Genomic DNA, 7,323 nt, shown 5'->3' on the forward strand with positions numbered 1-7,323 from the left:
GCCTCCTGAATAGCTGGGATTACAGGTGCCCACCACTATGCCTGGCTAATTTTTGCATTTTTAGTAGAGACAGAGTTTCTCCATGTTGGTCAGTGGTCAGGCTGGTCTTGAACTCCTGACCTCAGGAGATCCGCCTGCCTCTGCCTCCCAATGTGCTGGGATTACAGGCATGAGCCACCCCGCCTGGCCTCTTGTGCCATATTTTAAGATGTGACTACTGTTCTTTTTGTGTTGGTTGAGGACATCCTTGTCAATTCACAAATTAAATATTAGTAAATGTTTATTAGATAAATATAAATTGAATATCTAATATTTTCTCCTCCCGCCCTAATGGATTTTCTCACACACCTCCTAATGTAGGTGGTCCTCATTTTGGAGACCACTGGTCCACACTTCTGCTTCTTTATCTCCTATTCTTTGCAGTGGTGCAATCACAGCTTGCTGCAGCCTAGACCTTCTGGGCTCAAGTGATCCTCCTATCTCAGCCTTCTAAGTAGCTGGGACGGCAGTTGTTTGCTACCATACCCGGCTACATTTTTTTTTTTTTTGAGACAGAGTCTTGCTCTGTCGCCCAGGCTGGAGTGCAGTGGTGCGATCTCAGCTCACTGCAACCTCTGCCTTCTGGGTTCAAGCGATTCTCCTGCCTCAGCCTCCCAAGTAGCTAGGACTATAGGCATGTGCCACCATGCCTGGCTAATTTTTTGTATTTTTAGTAGAGATAGGGTTTCACCATGTTAGCCAGGATGGTCTTATTCTCCTAAACTTGTGATTCATCCACCTTGGCCTCCCAAAGTGCTGCGATTACAGGGGTGAGCCACGGCGCCACCTCATGCCTGTGAGCACTTTGGGAGGTTGAGGCAGGCGAATCACAATCACAAGGTCAGGAGTTCAAAACCAGCCTGGTCAATATGGTGAAACCCTGTCTCTACTAAAAATACAAAAAATAGCCAAGCTTGGTGGCGGGCGCCTGTAGTCCCAGCTACTCAAGAGATTAAGGCAGGAGAATCGCTTGAACCTGGGAAGCAGTGAGCCGAGATCATGCCACTGCACTCCAGCCTGGTGACAGAGCGAGACTCTGTCTCAAAAATAAATAAATAGAGAAAAAAAAATGCCCCAGATGATTTCTTGTTTATTTCCCCTGAATAGCCCCAGGACAGGAAATGCCTGAGACAGTCATTGCAAGGCTGCTGCTACAAGAATAAGAAATACTTTCATTATCTAAAAGCATATTAAATTCCTTTTAAAAAACTTTAAAAATCTCCTTATATATGCTTAAAATATAGCTTGAAGGATACACAAAAACTGGCTCTAGGAAGGCGAACTGAATGAAAGACTTTACATTCTTTTGTACCTTTTATATTTTGTTCATGTTTTATGAGATCAAAAATAAAATAATTGGAAAGGAAAGGAGGAAGGAAGAAAAATTTTAGATCAGTTGTGTTTCTCTGTTGCCCAGGCTAGAGTGCAATGGCACAATCTCGGCTCACTGCAACCTTCGCCTCCCAGGTTCAAGCAATTCTCCTGCCTCAGCCTCCCTAGTAGCTGGGATTACAGGAGCCCACCACCACGCCCAGCTAATTTTTTGTATTTTTAGTAGAGACGGGGTTTCCCTATGTTGGTCAGGCTGGTCTCAAACTCCTGACTTCAGGCTATCCACCTGCCTCAGCCTCCCAAAGCGCTGGGATTACAGGCATGAGCCTCTGCACCCCACGTTTCTCTGTAACTTCTACCAAGCAGGTCTAACTCTATCTCCTCTGGTTAATCCCTCTTGTATATAACAGCCCTTCAGATCTTTGAAGATGTTTTTTTCCCCTTTAGTTTTCTTTTTAAATAATTTAATTATTTCATTTGATTTGATTTTTTTGAGACTGAGTCTTGCTCTGTTGCCCAGGTTGGAGTGCAGTGGTGTGATTTCAGCTCACTGCAACCTCTGCCTACCAGGTTCAAGGAATCCCCTGCCTCAGCCTCCTCAGTAGCTGGGACTACAGGCCCTTGCCACCACGCCCGAGTAAATTTTGTAGTTTTAGTAGAGACGGGGTTTCGCTGTGTTGGCTGGGATGGTCTCGATTTCTTGACCTTGTGATCTGCCCGACTCGACCTCCCAAAGTGTTGGGATTACAGGGGCGAGCCACCACGCCCAGCCTTTTTTTTTTTGTATTTTTAGTAGATGGTGAAACCACCTCTCTACTAAAAATATAAAAATTAGCTGGGCATGTTGGCCTACACTTGAAATCCCAGCTACTCAGGAGGTTGAGGCAGAAGAATCACTTGAACCCAGGAGACAGAGGTTGCAGTGAGCCCCAAGATTGCACCACTGCACTTCAGCCTGGGTGGCTGAGCGAGACTCTGTCTCAAAAAAAAAAAAACAAAAACCGAAAAAAAAACGTAGCAGGACATGGGTCAGGCACGGTGGCTCACACCTGTAATCCCAGCACTTTGGGAAGCCGAGACAGGCGGCCAAGTTTTTAGTTTTTGTAGAGAACTGAGGTCGGGAGTTTGAGACCAGCCTGACCAACATGGAGAAACCCCATCTCTACTAAAAATACAAAATTAGCTGGGGGCAGTGGCACATGGCTGTAATCCCAGCTATTGGGAGGCTGAGGCAGGAGAATCACTTGAACCCAAGAGACGGAGGTTGCGGTGAGCTGAGATTGCCCATTGCACTCCAGCCTGAGCAACAAGAGTGAAACCAAAAACTTAGTAGGACGAGGACAATAGAGACAAAGAAAGAGTAAATTCAGACAAAAGTGGGGTGGAGTAGCGAGCAACATATCATGTTTTTCTTTCTTTTCTTTCTTTTTTTTTTTTTTTGAGATGGAGTTTCGCTCTTGTTACCCAGGCTGGCACGATCTCGGCTCACAGCAACCTCCGCCTCCTGGGTTCAGGCAATTCTCCTGCCCCAGCCTCCTGAGTCGCTGGGATTACAGGCACGCACCACCATGCCCAGCTAATTTTTTGTATTTTTAGTAGAGACGGGGTTTCACCATGTTGACCAGGATGGTCTCGATCTCTTGACCTCGTGATTCACCCGCCTCGGCCTCCCAAAGTGCTGGGATTACAGGCATGAGCCACTGCGCCCGGCCTCTTTTTTTTTTTTTTTAAAGACATGTTTTTGAACACTACCAGAAGACGACAGACAGAAGGAGCTTGGTGTAGGTAGGAAAGCCATCTGAACAAATCCTTCAGAAAAATTAAATTTATGTAAATGTGAGCAACAGAAGAGTATATGTTAAATTCCACACAAAGTTACCATAAGAGAAAAGAGAATTTAGAATAGGTCGGTTAAAAAAGAAAGAAAAAAAGAAGAAAACAGATAATGAGGACAGAAAAATATTCATGCCAGAGAGATGCCCACAAAACAGATGAAAAGCATAACATTTTATTTTAAAATGAGCTAAAAGACATTGAGAAAGTTATATAAGGCCGGGAGAGGTGGCTCACACCTGTAATCCCAGCACTTTGGGAAGCCGAGGAGGGCGGATCACGAGGTCAAGAGATCGAGACCATTCTGGCCAACATGGTGAAACCCCGTCTTTACTAAAAATACAAAAATTAGCTGAGTATGGTGGTGTGCGCCTGTAGTCCCAGCTACTCAGGAGGCTGAGGCAGGAGAATTTCTTGAACCCAGGAGGGGGAGGTTGCAATGAGCCGAGACTGTGCCACAGCACTCCAGCCTGGTGCCTGGTGACGGAGCGAGACTCTGTCTCAAAAAAAAAAAAAAGAAAGAAAGTTATATAAGGCCGGGTGTGGTGGCTCACTCCTGTAATCCCAGCACTTTGAGAGTCTGAGGCAGGCGAATCACTTGAGGTCAGCAGTTTGAGCCCAGCTGGCCAACATAGCAGAGTCCCATCTCTACTAAAAATACAAAAATTAGCCAGGCATGTTGGTGTGCCCCTGTGGTCCCAGCTACTTGGGGGCTGAGGCAGGAGAATCACTTGAACCTGGGAGGTGGAGGTTGCAGTGAACTGAGATGATGCCACTGCACTCCAGCACTCCAGAGCAAGACTCCGTCTTAAAAAAAAGAAAATAGAGACATGAAAGAAGCTGGGCACTGTGGCTTGCACCTGTACTCTAGCTAGGGCAACAGAGTGAGACCCCCCATCTCTAAAATCAATAAATAAGTGAATGAATAAATAATTTTTTTGAGACAGTCTTACTCTGTTGCCCAGGCTGGAGTGCAGTGGCGCAATCTCAGCTCACTGCAACCTCCACCTTCCAGGTTCAAGTGATTCTCATGCCTCAGCCTCCCGAGCAGCTGGGATTACAGGCATGTACCATCACACCCAGCTAAAATTTGTGTTTTTAGTAGAGATGGGGTTTTGCCATGTTGGCCAGGCTGGTCCTGAACTCCTGACCTCAAGTGATCCAAACTGATAAAGTGATCTCATTTGTCCAAAATGACAAATATTGTAAACTGAAAAGGATAGCAGGCAACTGCCACCAAACCTGGCTAATTTTTGTGTTTTTTTTTATAGAGATGGGGGCGTCTATCTTTCCACATGTTGGCCAGGCTGGTCTTCTGATCTCAAAGTGATTTACCTGCCTTGGCCTCCCAAAGTGCTGGAATTACAGGCATGAGCCACCGCACCTAGCTGACGTATTTTAAATGTTTAAGGAAGAACAGGCCAGGGGTGGTGGCTCATGCCTGTAATTCTAGCATTTTGAGAGACTGAGGAGGGCAGATCACCTAAAGTCAGAAGTTGGAGAACAGCCTGGCCAACATGGTGAAACCCCGTCTCTAATTTAAAAAAATATACACATATATGTATATATATATTTTAAGTAGACCAGGTGCTGTGGCTCATGCCTGTAATCCTAGCTCTTAGGGAGGCAGAGGCAGGAGGATAGCTTGAGCCCAGGAATTCAAGACCTGCCTAGGCAATACAGCAAGACCCCATTCTCCACAAAAAGGAAAAAAACAAAAAGACCAAAACAAAACAAAAAAAGCGTATATATTAAATAGCTGGATGTGGTGGCATACACCTATAATCCCAGTTACTCAGGTGACTGAGGCAGGAGAATCACTTGAACCCAGGAGGTGGAGGCTGCAGTGAGCCGAGATCATGCCACTGCACTCCAGCCTGGGCAACAAAGCAAGACTCTGTCTCAAAAAAAAGGGGGAAGCTAACCTTCAACTATAATGGGCACAGACAAATTGTTATCAACATGCAGGGACTCAGGGATTATTGTTCCCATGACCCCTTCCTGAGAAATCCGCTGGAGAATGCACTTGAGACCAACTGGCTGGAGAGACGTCAACATAAGGGCCGAGGGTCAGTACTGTATATTAGTTACTCATGGAAATGAGACTAAATAAAGGCAAAAGAGAGTATAGTATGTAATGGCCTTATGATCTGATAATGTACAGACATTATAACCATAAAAAATAAAAGAAAGGGGGCCAGACGTGGTGGCTCATGCCTGTAATCCAAGCACTTTGGAGGCCAAGGCAGGCGGATCACCTGAGGTCAGGAGTTCAAGACCAGCCTGACCAACATGGTGAAACCCCGTCTTTAAAAAATAAATAAATAGGCCGGGCGCGGTGGCTCAAGCCTGTAATCCCAGCACTTTGGGAGGCCGAGGCAGGTGGATCACAAGGTCAAGAGATCGAGACCATCCTGGTCAACACGGTGAAACCCCGTCTCTACTAAAACTACAAAAAATTAGCTGGGCATGGTGGTGCGTGCCTGTAATCCCAGCTACTCAGGAGGCTGAGGCAGGAGAATTGCCTGAACCCGGGAGGCGGAGGTTGTGGTGAGCCGAGATCGCGCCATTGCACTCCACCCTGGGTAACAAGAGTGAAACTCCGTCTCTAAAAAAAATAAAATAAAATGAAATAAAAATAAAAAATAAATAAACAAATAAATAAAAATTTAAAAATGAAAGGGAATAGCATTTACAAAAAAGTTTAAATATGTTTTTAGTAATCATAATGATGAAGGTAGTATTACTAGTTATTCTGAGACTGTTTAACAAATCGTGTAGAATAAAACAAACGAGGAAATATGGAATATTCTAATTCTCTCATTTCTGTGTCCATAAGAACCATGACTCCAGGGCCAGGCGTGGTGGCTCAAGCCTGTAATCCCAGCACTTTGGGAGGCCAAGGTGGGCGGATCCCTTGAGGTCAGGAGTTCAAGACTAGCCTGGCCAACATGGTGAAAGTCCATCTTTAAAAAAAAGAAAAAAGGAAGGAAAAAGATAAAAAGAACCATGACTCCTTTTTTTTTTTTGAGATGGAGTCTTGCTCTGTTGCCCAGGCTGGAGTGCAGTAGCATGATCTCAGCTGACTGCAACCTCCACTTCCCAGGTTCAAGCGATTCTCCTGCCTCAGCCTCCCAAGTAGCCGGGAATACAGGTGTGTGCCACCATGTCTGGCTAATTTTTTGTATTTTTAGTAGAGACGGAGTTTCACTGTGTTAACCAGGATGGTCTCGATCTCCTGACCTCGTGATCCGCCCACCTTGGCCTCCCAAAGTGCTGGGATTACAGGTGTGAACCACTGCACCTGGCCAGAACCATGACTTTTGACAGAAGAAAGAAAACACAGACTTTCTATAGTTTCATAGTCCCGAATTTGACCAACCCAATAGTCATGAGCATCTTCAATAGTAATAAGCATCGTAGTGCAGAGATGGTAGTCTCTACTTACCTTATTTTTTCTTTTAGAGTTGGGTCTCGCTCTGTTGTTCAGGCTGGAGTGCAGTGGTGCAATCATAGCTCAATGCAGCAATCCTCCTGCCTCAGCCTCATAAGTAGGTGGAACTATAAACGCCACAATGCCTAGCCAAATTATTATTATTATTATTATTATTTTTTTTGAAATGGAGTTTCATTGTTGTTGCCAAGGCTGGAGTGCAATGGCATGATCTCAGCTCACTGCAACCTCTACCTCCTGGGTTCAAGTGATTCTCCTACCTCAGACTCTGAGTAGCTGGGATTACAGGCGCCTGCCACCATACCCAGCTAATTTTTGTATTTTTAGTAGAGTTGGGGTTTCACCATGTTGGCCAGGTTGGTCTCGAACTCCTGACCTCAGGTGATCCACCTGACTTGGCCTCCCAAATTGCTTGGATTATAGGTGTGAGCCACCGCACCTGAACCTGTGGCCAAGTTTTTTACTTTTGTAGAGAGTATTGGGCACTATTGTTCCCCAGGCTGGTCTTGAACTCCTGGACTCAAGTGATCATCTTGCCTCAGCCTCCAAAGTCACAGGGATTACAGGTGTGAGCCCCGCTATGCCCAATTCTTTTTTTTTTTTTTGAGACGGAGTTTCGCTCTTGTTACCCAGGCTGGAGTGCAATGGCGCGATCTCGGCTCACC

This window comes from Cebus imitator, unplaced genomic scaffold (genome assembly GCF_001604975.1).
Source record: "Cebus imitator isolate Cc_AM_T3 unplaced genomic scaffold, Cebus_imitator-1.0 Scaffold741, whole genome shotgun sequence".
In the NCBI taxonomy this organism is placed as follows: Eukaryota; Metazoa; Chordata; class Mammalia; order Primates; family Cebidae; genus Cebus; species Cebus imitator.